Source organism: Mesocricetus auratus, unplaced genomic scaffold, assembly GCF_017639785.1.
Source record: "Mesocricetus auratus isolate SY011 unplaced genomic scaffold, BCM_Maur_2.0 contig_4866_pilon_obj, whole genome shotgun sequence".
Lineage (NCBI taxonomy): Eukaryota > Metazoa > Chordata > Mammalia > Rodentia > Cricetidae > Mesocricetus > Mesocricetus auratus.
In genome coordinates, this window is record NW_024434206.1 from 10,985 (window position 1) to 25,434 (window position 14,450).

The 14,450-nt window shown below is 41.1% G+C and overlaps 1 long non-coding RNA gene across 1 annotated transcript; it reads right to left on the bottom strand.

Moving 5' to 3' along the window:
* Nucleotides 1-1,237: 1,237 nt before the first annotated feature.
* Nucleotides 1,238-13,300, bottom strand: LOC121138566. The gene is made up of 4 exons (XR_005875501.1): nt 12,516-13,300; nt 4,438-4,564; nt 3,878-3,975; nt 1,238-3,324 (listed from the first exon to the last, which is right to left on the bottom strand). It is a non-coding gene; the product is annotated as an uncharacterized LOC121138566 (long non-coding RNA).
* Nucleotides 13,301-14,450: the final 1,150 nt, after the last annotated feature.

The window sequence follows — 14,450 nt, forward strand, 5'->3', positions numbered from 1 at the left end:
GTAATGACCCAAGCAACACTACACCCATGATGAAAGCAATGCTACATAGTTGATAACACGACAGAGTGCTGGGAACCCCAACCCATATTTCCAGCCATGCAGTGCCAAGCTTGGGAGATCATTCTAGTCCCATCAGCAAAGGACATAGTGAGAGTCAATTATGTGGATTGGGATGACATAGAGGGACCCAGAGTCTCTGGATATGAAAGTTTCCTGAGGTATACAGCCTGAGTGAATGGATAGTGGAGATTGGACCTTTGAATTAGGATGACCATCCCAAGGGAACAAACATGCATTGCCATGACCATCCTAAGTTAGACAAATATGAACACCTGTACATTGAAACATATGCAACTATACACAAAATCAGTCAACACACAGATATCACACACCAAACACACACATACAGCCATAGCCAATACACATTGTACATATATGGAAATGCACATGTACATACTCCAGCTTTTTTTAAAAGATTTATTTATTTATTACACATACAGTGTTTTTCCAGAAGAGGGCACCAGATTGAATTGTAGATGGTTGTGAGCCACCATGTGGTTGCTGGGAATTGAACTCAGGACCTCTGGAAGAGCAGTCAGTGCTCTTAACCACTGAGCCATCTCTCCAGCCCCCATACTCCAGCTTTTTATGAAAATGGTCACACACACACACACACACACACACACACACACACATACACACACTCAGCAGTCCATGCACAAAGCCAGCATGGTTTAAGACATACCTTCTTAACACACACACACTCACACACACACACATAAAAGTGCCTACAGATAAGTGAACACACATGTCTACTTCTGTTCACATTACTCTCCCTTGACACACAGACTCATGATCTCAGAAGGTACCCCTTCCCACTTCAAAATGTGCACAACTATCCACAATCCATAGACATATGTGAGCACTGTCTAAGTTAGGATTTCTATTGCCGCAATGAAACACCATGACCAAAGCAACTTGGGAAAGGCTTTATTTGACTTATGCTTCCACATCACAGTCCATCATCAAAGGAAGTCAGGACAAGAACTCAAACAGGACAGGAATCTGAAGGTCAGAGTCTATGTAAAGTCCACAGTGGAGTGTTGCTTGCTCCTCACAGCTTGCTCAGCCTGCTTTCTTATAGAACCCAGGAACAATAGCCCAAGGATGGCACCACCCACCATGGGCTGCTCCTCCACCCTGCATTGATCACTAATTTTAAAAACTGCCCCTGAGATTTACCTACAGCTATATTTTATGGAGGCTTTTTCTCAGTTGAGGATAACTCCTTCCATTGACTCTAGCTTGTGTCAAGTAGTCATAAAACTATCTAGCACAGGTGCCTATGTGGTCTTAAACATCCTAGAAGATATAAGTGTACACGTATTCCCAAATTCTTATACTTGTATACACGAGCGTGCTTGTGTGGGAACCTTGCATATGTGCTCAACCCCTCCAGCACATACATACAGTCTTACCATGGATGTGCCAAACATGCACACATATCCATGCACAAAGTGCATGTTCATAGGCACGCAGACATTTGTGCACCCACTCATGTGTCCTCACACACTTGTATGTGAACCATTGTCTGTCTTGCAAACCCACACAGCCACACTTGTTTCTGCTTTTAATTTTCTTACTTGTTTATTTTATTTGAATAAATTCTCAACTTGTAACAATAGTCCTGCATTAGGCTCCCACGAGCTGTGATCCATGTGCCTCTGAACATTTTACATACCTGGGTAAATGCATTGACACACAGGCCCCTCAACCACACCCACAGCTGTAGGCCACATGCTAACAAGAGGCCCTTCTGATAGCATATCCCAGCCCTCACCACTGCAGTCTCTCTGGCACTCACAGCAGGCTGAGGATTTCCATGGGGCAGCCAACCCTTTGGCATCTCTGCAGAGCCAGCTCAGTGCTTATGGTGCTACATGTTAGTGCCATGATTAGACAGTCAGTGAGATTAGGCTCACTGTCATATCAGTGCTGGGCGAGCTGGGTCAGCCAACCTCCACATGGACCTCACTGTAGGCCATGGGCCCTCACAACACTGTAAGTGTAGCTTTCTGAGATGCTTTCATGGGTGGGGGTATATAGCACACACAGAGGCAAAGTGAGTTGAAAGCATTCTGGATCTGTCCAGGGGTATTTGCCATGGCTGTAGAGGAAGAGAAAGGGGAGGGTGGCACTGAAGTCAGGAAATGCCATTAAGCTGTCCTAGAATCAAGCTGGCTGTTTAGATGTCTGGCTGACTGAAGGCTGAGGAACAATGACTGCCTGCAGTGCAAGGCCATCCTGGCAAACAATGAATTATGGGCCAGGCTGAGCTAAACAGTGAGACCTTCTCAAAAAACCAACTGCAAAAGAAAGACCATTTAGGCACAAGACCATATTTATGTGCTTATGCACCTGGGCCAGAGCCCTACAAGCCTCTCTGAAAAACCCTGTGTCAGGGCCACCAGGTGAAGCTGTCATGAAACCTGTCTAGGAATAAGGGAGTGTCACCTTGTGTTTAGCAGTTGTTCAACATAGGGAGCAAGAGATCTGGTATCCAAACCAGGCTGCCAGTCTCCACACCTTGTCAGAGATCTACCTAGTTGCCATTCAGCAAACTCCTGCTGAGCAAGAAGTGAATGTTCACTGTCCCTTCCAAGAGCCGAGACCACTCAACAAAAATCTCAATACCAGACATGAGCAGGCCTCTTTGTGTGCATGTGTATGCTTGTGTGCACGCATGTTTATCTGTGTGTGTGCATGTGCACATGCACATGCCTACGTGTTTGCACATGGGTTAGCCTGTTGCTCTTGCCCTTGGTTGACCCCTCAAGGTGGAAGGTAAGTCCCTATTGCTGAAGACAACATGTAATCAGGAACAGGGCCCAGAGGCTCCTAAGCTGGAACTGACCTGAAAGGTTCCTTCTAAAGACTAGCTTTCATCATACCACAAGCTGCCATGGAAGCTTTACAAGGAAGGAGGCCACCAGCATTCCTAGCTACCTATGGAGTCATGAACTCCGACAGCATCTGGCACAGCATGATAACTGCAAGGGTGTGGTAGTTGTGGACTCCTAGTTTATCAGAGACAGGAAGACTGGCTAGAGGATGGGGCAGTTGGAGGGCCTTCTGCCTCTCAGGGGTGACTGTAGCAGGATGGGTGCTGACCTCCTGTCCTCTTGTATAGATCTGTAGCTTAGGTTATCAGATGTCCACCACCTGTTCCCTAAGTCTAAACTCATCTCTGCCTCTGGATCTGCTCTTCAGTTTGTGAAGGTGTGGATTGGTGGAGGATCCTCTCTCTCACCTCTGTCTTGTACCCTGGTCAGAAAGAAATGGGTTACCAAGGAAGCATGTCTAAAGGTCTCTTAACCTCCACATTTGGAGCCCACAGAACTGCCTAGGATATTAGGAATGCATGGGAAATCAATAGAGAAGACAAATCCTTGCCTGTTGAACTCTTCCTAGTTCTTTACCAGTCCACTCACACCCCTTATTCCTCCTGGAAACCTTTCTTCCCCATACACCCAGAGACACATAACTTCTACCCATTGGTCTCTGCCCACAGAATGACTAGGTCCCTTCACAGGCACACCATTAACCTCCTGGGCATTTGGAAGGAACTCCTAGTAGGAACAGTGGAATCTTTTACACAGAACTAGGGGTTGAAGCAAGGCCAAGTACTATCTATTATATGCCAGTCTCCATGGTATCTTTCCTGGTTCTAGGACCCTTTGTCCAGTTCTGACTCCACACTAATTCAGCCCACACTCCTCCATTTCAATGTCTGTAGGGTGTAAGGGTACATACTGGACCTTGCAATGTTACCCTTGCCAAAAACCCAGGTTTCATGTCTGATAGGTCAGAGACTCACCATGCAGCTTGGCAGATGGGACCAAAGTTAGGGTAGCCTGCTCCAACCAGACCTCACAAACCGAAATCCTGGTGGGTTCAGGATAAGTCTCAACTGTGCTGACAGAAAGGAACAAAGGTGGAGAGAACCTCTCTAGGTCACACAGCAGTGCCAATATGTGCCCGGTTCTGCAGTGTCTTACCTAGGAATCACGTAGGTGGTATCTCCTGTGGTGGCTCTCTGTCCCTGGAGGCCAGCAGCGCCTAACCACACATTGGAGACAGTGCTTCCTCAGTGCCAAAACACAAGAGTTAGAGCTATTCTTGTTTGTGGCTCTACTTCTCTTGGTGGTGGGTTAGGGACTGTAGCAACAACAAAGGAAGCTTGCAAGCAGAGTTTTTACAGGTTTTTCTCAGTCTGAATGTCAGATGCAGTGTGGTGTGTGGTATGTGTACATATGTTGGGATTTTTCCAGTCCCGATGTCGATTTCCATGTCTTCCTCCCACATCTCCCTCTCTGACCACACTATGGGAACCAGTCACAGAACACCTCCCATCGCATCTACCCTCTACTTGTTTACCTTGTGATTTAGGCATGGGGCAGACATTCCTCAGAGCTGCAGGTCCCAGTCCTTAAAAGATCCTTGTTCTGCCATGGGTTGGCAGATGGTAGATAGTGCTCTATCAACTTGACTTGTCAGGTCACTTCTATGCAGTGAGGAAACATGATTGACATGGTAAGAGGGTGCAACATAATCACTGCTATAATAAAAGTGGCCATGTTATCATTAGGCTTCAGGAACTTATGAAAGGGCCTATGAAAGAATCTGGAGCTATGGTTTACAGAAGGCCCAGAATAAGGTCAGCCTAATGAGACATTCTGATGTGATTCATGATACCAGAATGTCCATAAAAATACAGACAACAAAAGCTCTGATCATGAGGTTTCTTGTGCATTTAAATATTCTTACTGAGAGTCAGTCTGAAGCATCCATGTTATATTCTGTCAAGGATTGTGGTTCCCAATCTCTGACATGTTCACTGATTGGAATTAATCATAGCAGGATAGTTTATTGAGTGGTGAAAATATTTTACAAATCATTACCCTTAAGGCTGTGACATTGTTATTCTTCTTATTTTTAGCAGAGTTTACAGTGATATTCATGTGTAAAATAATTGGGCATGAGAGATCCTGTGCCTCACCCCACCCATCAATGCTTGAGGAGAATGGGAGGCCATAAGGGCATAAGGAAAGGAGAACAGTAAGCCCTGTCTCCCTGGCTCTGGCCATCTGCAAATCTCAGGAGAGAAGACCTTGCTCCTCACCTGGGCAGCAAAATATAGCTTCTGGCAGAGGTGTGTGTGAGAACTGCCCCCATTAGTTATCTAACAGCAAGAATGGAAGACAGCTATCCTGAAGTCATAAGGGTGAGAGATCTGCCCCTGTCCCCCCGCAGCTGAAAAACTATGCAGGGGACATACTGTACCTCCACTGGGCAGTGAAATTAAGACAATTCTTGGCAGAGCCATCTCTGTGTCTGTCAGCATGGGATAAATGTACCTGTAAGTCGACTATAAAACGATGGCTTGAGCAAAGTAGAAATACCCTTTACTTCTGCCTCAAACCCCCTATACTGATCCCATTAATTCCACAGTAGAGCTGGTCCTGCCTCTCGTAAGTGGCAGCACTCAAGAGACAGGCCCCTATTCCACACCTGGACTACACGGTAGAGCAGCTGCTGCAGGTGTGGGTGTGGGAGATCTGACACAGTGTACTTGAAAGTAGGAGAACTGGTCCTGTCCTTTGCTCATCACTGCAAGGGGTGAACTTTCCAGGACAACACAGGGAGATCACCATGGTGGTGAGGATAATGGAGAGCTAGCAATCTGACCAACTCTGGAACTATCCAGGTCCAGAACCAGGAATATGAGTTGGCTCACCCCATCATCCACCCCATCTGTCATCTACTGGGATAAGTGAATGGATCGGTCCTTCATATATCCTCTGAGGATATGTATAAAGCAAAGAAAAGGAACATTATGTTGGAATAAGTGTAATGATATGACATTGCAGAAATCAGTAATAGGACATATTTAATGAGAGAAGTACCAGGAAGTTAAGAGAACTATAGCACGAAACAGACCCTGCATGCTACCAACAACATGACAAGAGCCAGTGCTGCCTAAATCTGCCAATGATCAGATGAGATCACCATGTACCCTAGATGCTGCATATGGAACTTTAGGTTTTAATATTTGTCCTGTGGGGTTTCCATCTTCTCTGGGAACAATCTTCAGTAATATTTTCCTGTCTTTGTCTTTTGGTGTGCATTATGAAATAGCCATAAAACTTGTGTAACCTTTCCTGTTTACAAAGACTTAAAGCTAAGAATTTGACTCAAGTTTCAGAAAAAACCTTTGGATTTTGGAACAATGTGAACACTGTTCAGATTAACTGGCCTTTGAAGCTGGACTAAGTAAAGTCTGTATTATGTGATGACCATGAGCCTTTGGAGGTCAGTGGTAAAATGCTATGGTTTGAATCTGAAGTAGTCATCACATTCTTATGTTTTGAAGCTTTGCTCCATAGATTTTAAGACTGTTTTGAATGCTATGCAGCATTTAGAAGGTGGGCCTGGTTGGTGGGACTCAATCAAAATGGCAGGCCTTTAAGGTATTTGCTGCCCCTGGATCCAATTTCTTCTTCCTGCTTCCTGTCTATTGTTCTATGAGAAAGCCACAGACAGAGCTACTCCACTGCCTTGTGCTACATGATGGACTGAAATCTCTTGTAACCTATGAACAACCTACAGTCTTTTTTAAAGAACTAGGAAAATAACATTATATTCTGTTAGTCTCTTAGGTGATCATCAGCCACTGATCCATGAGGTGGGGGCAGAAAAAAGTTGGTGGGGGATGACCTTCTGTATAAATGTTTCTCTTATTAGTTGGTGAATGAATCATGGATTGGCCAGTAGCCAGGCAGGTAGCATGGGTGGGGGTACCAGATGAGAAGGATTCTGGGGAGAAGGCAGAGAGAGTAGCCACACAGAGACACTGTGTAGACACTGGGAAGATAGAACATGCCAGGAGTTCTATGTTAAGATAAGGCCATGTAAAAATACACACATTAATAGTTAATGGGTTAATAATTAAGAGAGAGCTAGCCAGTAAGAAGGTTGAGCCATCGGCTGAAGAGTTTATAATTAATAGAAGCCTCTGTGTGTTTATTTAGGACTAAACCACTGTGGGACCAAGCAGAACCAGAAACCGCAACTACAGAAAGTGAGCAGGGTCAGACTGCCTGAGGGTCTGCAGAGACAGCTCTCCATGAGACAGCTTCAGTGAGTCAGCTCAGCTTTGGCAGCTGGGGAATCATCTAATTTGCATTAAACAGCAGGCTCCTATCATAAAGTTCCTAGTACAAGTCTTAATTACCTTCTGTGGAAGAATGGTCCTGTCATAAAGCTCCTAGCACAATGTCTAATTAATATATTTGCAGCAGCGGGGAGCTCCAGCAGTGATCTATGCCAAGGATCACACTAGAGATAAATCAGGCACCCAGGCTTAGGAACAGTTTTCAGGTAAGGCTAGGCCTCCTCCAGGCCTAGAGATCTTCTCCAAATAAAGGCAGGTAGAGAGCACGAAGCCTCACTGGGATGGGGGGAGTTCCTTCATGTTGCCAATCTCTGAGAAAGCTGCTAAGCCATGGTAGACTGCAACCTCTGACCAGCAGGGCCTCCCAAAAATATTCTGCATCACAATGTCCACCTAAACATCATGCTGATGTTTAATTAGATAGAACACATCTAGCTCTTCTTCTTTTGCATGTTGCTATGACTATGATAAGCTACACCTATAAAGTCATCTCAGCAACTGCAATAGGGATGTCATTGTCCACAATGCCTAGTGTCACAATACCTGGACAATTTCAAAAATGTTTATTTATGGACCTGTCTTCAAGGTCTGTAGTACATGGTGTTGTTTTTAGAAATTACCAAACACTCAAACTGATAAAATTTGCAACAGGGGGAGATTGGCTACAGTGACCTTTATTTCTATATCCAAAGCACCAGCTCACCAACTATGATTTAAACATATATTATGTACTCAGCTCAGACAAGTTAACATTTCTGGTCTTACTTTTTCATCTGCAAAATGGACATGAAGCTTCTAAGTGGAATATTAAGAAGATAAAATTAGCAACTCTACATTAAAACACTAAGAAAATATATATCACAAAGTGGACCTCATTTAATAATTGCGGTTTGTGTTAGTGTGATTGTGTCTGATCATCTTTTAGCTGGTGTACCAGTGAATGAGATCTTTGTGGAAGTTGCACTGAGTCATTTATCATACTACTGAAAGTGGCAACACATGACAACATGAAGCCCAGAACACGCCTCAGTACTTCATGGATATTCACTAACTCCATTAACCAAACCATTTTGTATATTTGTTATAATTTATAGGTTACTGTCTTAGTACCGATCAGCTGGCAATGATCATGTAACATAATGCATTGAGGATCTCTTGGTTTAAGCAGGAGATAAAGGACAAGACTGTGGGAGGCATCTCAAATACTGATCTGAAAATATAATGCTGTGAAATCAACATTCGTTAGTCAATTAAAAGCAGTTCTCATGCCTTAATACTTAAACATCTATTGTGAAACATGATGGGACATACCTATAACCACAACACTTGAAAGGTTGCCGCAGTAGAATTACAAATTCAAGTCCAAAGTGCATTAAAGAGAAAGCTTAAAGCAGGTCTAGAGCTCATGATTACTGTCTTAAAACAAACCAGAAGGCAAACCCAAACAACAGACTTCACCTTGCTCAGTATTTTGTTCTTTACTGTGCTGCTTCTATTTCTTAATTTTTGCATAAAACAATGATCATTTCCTCACTGTCTTTTAAAGATTTTTTTCTTTTTAATTATATGTATGTATTCAGCAGTGTTGAAGAGGATGAGGAAGGATTTTAAGACCAGAGGAACCAAGAACATGAAAAGAAAGCCACAGCATCAACTAACATGGGCTCATGGGGGCTCACAGAGACTGATCCACTAACCAGAGAGCTTGCATAGGACTCAACTAGGCCCACTGCATATATGTTACAGGGTGTGTCATGGTCTTCTTTTGGGTCTCCTAACAGTGGGAGCAGGGCCTGTCACTGACTCTCTTACCCTTTTCTTCTACTGGGTTGCCTCATCCAGCCTCAGCAGGAGAGGTGCCTAGTCTTACTGCATATTGATATACCATGACTGACTGATACACATGGGAGACCAGCCCTTTCTGAAGAGAAAGGAGTAGGAGCAGATGGTGTGGGGAAAGGGGAGGCTAAGGTGTACAGACTAGAAGGAGAGGCAGGATGGAGGGAAAACTGTGATTGGGCTGGGGAAATTATGGTACTTTAGCCTAAAAACTAATGGGAAAGGCAGACATGAACACAAACATTACAAATTCAGATGACACTGAAATGAAATCAAGTTTTGACATCCTAATGGAAGAGATGCATAGGCATGACACATGAACAAGAAATAGGTGACCAGTGTGAAGAGGACATTGTACATAGTCTACAGCAGTTGCCCAGGTGCTACCGCCTTCCAGTTCTGACAAAGATTGAATAACAGGTACTTGTTTTGACACCAACCTGAAGTAACACAACTCAAATCAGGAAAAAATATGATTTAAAGACTGGAATACTTCTGACAAGGAAGAAAATTGTCCCTATTAGGCATGAATATAGTTACATTCTATTACACTAATTTTCTATCACCCTGCTACAAGATAGCTCAGGCTTTGTTAGGAGATGAAGTGGATACAGTTGTTCAGACTCTACTAGACTCCTGGAGCTGAGATGTTATTTGGTGAAACAAGGCAGATCAAAATCACAGGACAGAACTCAAGAGAGGAAGGAACTGAAAAGGGAGGAATGGATGCTCTGAGATCTAGAGAGGCAACCTTGGACATACTGCAGAGCACCCATCAACTCAGGCATTCCAGGAAATGACCTGGAGCTGAAAGACTCAACATTTGACACAATTAAAGTGCCAGGAAGAGTATGTCCCTTCCCATAAGTCAGGTTGAATGAGTCATAATTCACAGGACCATAGTTAAGAGAAAGGTCTTGCTTCAGTCATCAAGAATGAACTATAGGAGGATGCATCTAATGTATAGCAAAGATAAGTTCTGTGTTAGTATACCAAACAAGTTATAGAAACAATAAATGGAAGAATCAAACTATGTATAAACAACATGCACCAATAATAAAATGAGGAAAAATAGGTGCAACATGAAAGATAATTTTAAACAAACTTCCCTTGTAGAGATACCAACTCGCAGACATCAGATAGCATGACCAACAGCAACCTAATGAGATCACCTTTGAGCAACACAAATAGATCTGTGCAGTCTCATGAGACTATTTGAAACCCCATTTACTGATGGGACACATAACTAGAAATGTGTATCACGAGTGCATGGGTCACTGTTAAATAGTTAGCATTTACTACTATAAAGACACACAGATTCTCTTTTCATTTTAAGTTAACAAAACTTGAGTGATGTCACAGTCTGTACATAAGACAAGAATGTAAAAAATGACTAAAATGTACAATACTGAACAAATTTCATGGCCACTTCTTTTTGCCACTGTAGTAAGCTCAAGGCTTATGAGAATATAAAGAAAAGTCACATGATGTGAATAACTCACATATGGACAGCTCTTCCTTTCAATAAATTGCCCACTATATTAAGTGACTTCTCATTATTTTTATGAATCTCTCACAATATATATGATATATTAAATATGGAATATCTGTCTGTAGAAGCTGTTTAGATTCTTGGTCTGACCTCCACTTTTCAGGCAGTTTAAAAGATTAAGTTCTTGGAGAATGAAAACATGTGCATATATTTTACCATGCAGTGGAATGGCATTCTTGACATAAATTCTTCATGTATAAACCTTTTATCAGTAAACACATGAAGTTAAAATGGTGTGAAATGTGTGCAAGGATGATATCAGGAAGAAGATCTCAGTCATTTAAGTGTTTACTGTGCAAGCTATCCAAATTTGAGTTTAGATCTTTTTTAAAGTTATGCATGATGGCACATCCTGCCATCTTAGTACTGGGAGGCAACGACAGGAGGACACTTGAAGTTCATTAGCTTGCTAACCCAGGTGAATTAGGGTATATCAGGCTCAATGAGACATGCTGTCTCAAAAAAATTATAGTGGAGAATAGAGAAAAGATGCCTGGCATCAAATAACATAGATATAGGTTCAGATATGTATACACACATGAATGTGCTTGCATGCACACATGCACACACACACACACACACACACACACACACACACACACATGCACACATGAACACCAATAACCCCAAAATGGTAAAAATATACAAGTGGATAAAAATTAGAACTTTGGTGGCTTATTAGTGAAAGGTCCATGGGAATTTTTCCTATCATAAGAAGAGTAATATCTCATTTGTAAGATCTCTTATACACATCTGACACACATTTATTTAAAATTTATTTTTAGGTCACTTCCTTTTTAGTTACTACTTAAAGTTATTTTTACTTTTAGGCAAAATACAAATGAGAAATGAAATATAATTTTTATCAGTACAAAATCTGATAATCATCCATGTGGGTCATTTTAGCACAATGAAAACCACTAACCTAACTGGGTGTGGGAGAGAATGCCATTAGCCTCAGCATTTGGAAGGCTGAGACAGAGTTCCAGGACAACCAGAGCTACACAAACACAGAGAGAGGCATGATGGAGAATGGCCATAAGCCCAGCATTTTAGAGATGAAGGTAGGAAGACCAGTGCCATCCTCATCTACATAAAAAGTTCAAGGCCAACCTGGACTATATGAGATCCTGTCTCATAAACCAAAAAACGAACAAGCCAGAAGGTTCCCGTCAGCATTTTTATGAACTCTGTGGTTATATATTTACAATTTCCAGGGTAATATTGCCAGCAATTCTCTTTATAACATTCATCACAGAAGTAACCATGTAATCAAAGGAAAGTGTGAAATATCATTGGGAAGGAAGGAGGTTCCATCAAACCCCACTCTTCTAGAGATGTTTTAACTTCCTGAAATCTGAGAATTCATATATTAAACTTACCTTTTCAGAGATTCTAATGTCATAGTTGTATCAGAATTTCAATGAAATATTTTTAAATATCCATGTGCAGGCCTTATTAGATTTGGTGAATCAAATTATATATATGCAAATAAGTCTTTGTAAAGCAAACCCAGTCCAAATAGTTTGGAAATTAAAGCTGTGTGGTCTCTACCTTGTTCTTTATGCTGGTATTGGCATTGTATTCCAGGAGTTTTGATACCATTGAGATGTTCTCTATATAAACAGCATAGTGCAGAGCTGTGCTCCCACTGTTGTCAATTGCATTTGGATTGGCACCATGTTCTAATAAAATTGTCAGACATTCTTCATGGCCATACTGTGAAGCCTGTGGGTATTACATCAAGTAATACATTGGAAAGATAAGAAACTCAAGATGAGAATTCCATGGATTTCACTAATTATTTGCATTTAGTTGAGAAAAAATCATGTTTATTCTCAGCATTTACAGCAAATCCATGTCATACTGAAACTGTTAGCTACTATTTACCTTAATTAGTGCTGTGCTTTTGTAACTGTCACGGAGCTCAATGTCACAATTCCAGCGTAGTAGGATGGTCACTATATCAGGATGGCCATATGCACAAGCATAATGCATAGGTGATCTGTAGAAATGAGGATTTTTAAGAATTTATATAAGACTAAGTCAAAGACACAATTATTCATGTAACTGTAAACATTATTACATCAGTAAACAATTTTCTTCTGACATATGGACAATATTTATCAGCTACCCATTATTTCATCTCCACACCTAAATCCCTCAATCATAAGATGGTGATCAAAATATACTCATCTCACAGGACATACTGGGACAATTCAACAAGAACACTCATAAAGCATTTAGCTGGGTTTCCTACCACAAAATTGCTCAGTGTTAAGATGTTTTGTTATTGTTTTCATTTTGGGACATGGTCTTGCTACAGAGCTCAGGCTGGTCATGAATTCACCATGTGTCTCAAAAGCTTTAAACATGCAATTCTCCCACTTTAGGCAACTGGTACCTGGGACTGAAGGTGATCACGCTGTGCCTGGCTTGTGATCCTCTTCATACACTCTGACCACTCTGCATTAGAATGCTACTTCTAGCTCATGACATATTAAGCTTTGACAGAAGTTTTTAGATTTTACACAGCAGATGGGCATGACAACCCATGTTCCCATGTTAAATCACACATGTATATTCTAAATGATTTTGGGAATTCTAGTCATAATATTTAAATAAATTTAAGATCTGAAAAGTTGGGTAGGTAAAGGGAGTGTGATAAAATTATATACAAAATATAACTCTTGATTTATATAATCTTCAGCAAAAGAAAAATCAGGGCTCAGATGATAAAATATGGATCATTTTATTCAATACTGAGATTTACCAATGTGCAGAAATAGTATGTTTCAATGGGTAATTAATATGAGTATCTGATACTACTATAACTTTTCAAAATGGCTGCTCTTTACAATTTCCTAACTTGTGAAATATTGTTATTTGAAATAAAAGAGGCAATAGTTCAACTGACATTGAGCCCAACTTTAGAATTTCTACACAGGGCAGGAAAACATGGACATCTTAAGGATGAGTGGCATTTATAGGCAGTAAAATAAGTGTGTTATGTAAATAGAGCCAATGTGTGTTTGGTGAATAAGTGGGTAAAGATAATAAAGTTGAGGAGTTCAACTTTACTTATATTTAATAATTGTGATAATTTAAATAAGTTTAATTAAAATGCTATTAATTCTCTTACAAATAATAAATCACAGAATGAATGAGATTGCAATTATAATTTTAATTAGCAGGCTGTATTAGTTAAAGTTACATACTGTCTGTGATCATTCTCTTCCCTTAAGACAAGAAAATGACATCAACAAAGGAGTCCACAAATTTAACTGCATAACCTCTGCATTAGCATTTGTTTTTACTCCAATGTGATTCTCTGGTCTAAAGTCAGTTTCATATATGTGTGTGTGTGTGTGTGTGTGTGTGTGTGTGTGTGTGTGCACTTGCAAGTGCCTTTGTGTGTTCTGGATGAGTGATGCTAGCTAATCTTCACAATGTTTCTGTTTTATTATTGGCACATCAAGACCCACAGTTGTGAGAGGTTTGTCTTTTAAAGAGTTACAAAATAGATCAACTGTGATTTGTTTATTAAAATAAACATGTATTTCAACACTCAGGAAGCTATGTTGATTTGTTTTAAGTGTCAGTTTGTCACAACTTAGAATCACCTGTGACCAGAACCTCAACTGAGGAATTACATAAGTCAGGTTTGCCTGTGGGAATGTCTGTGGGGTATTACCTTGTTAACTGATATAGAAAGACACGGTATGGGTGGCACTATTCCCTAGGCTGGGACTTGAGTTATGTGAGATCAATGAAAGCTAGCAGTGAACAAACAGGTTGCATTTGTTTCACTCTGTTCTTGACTTG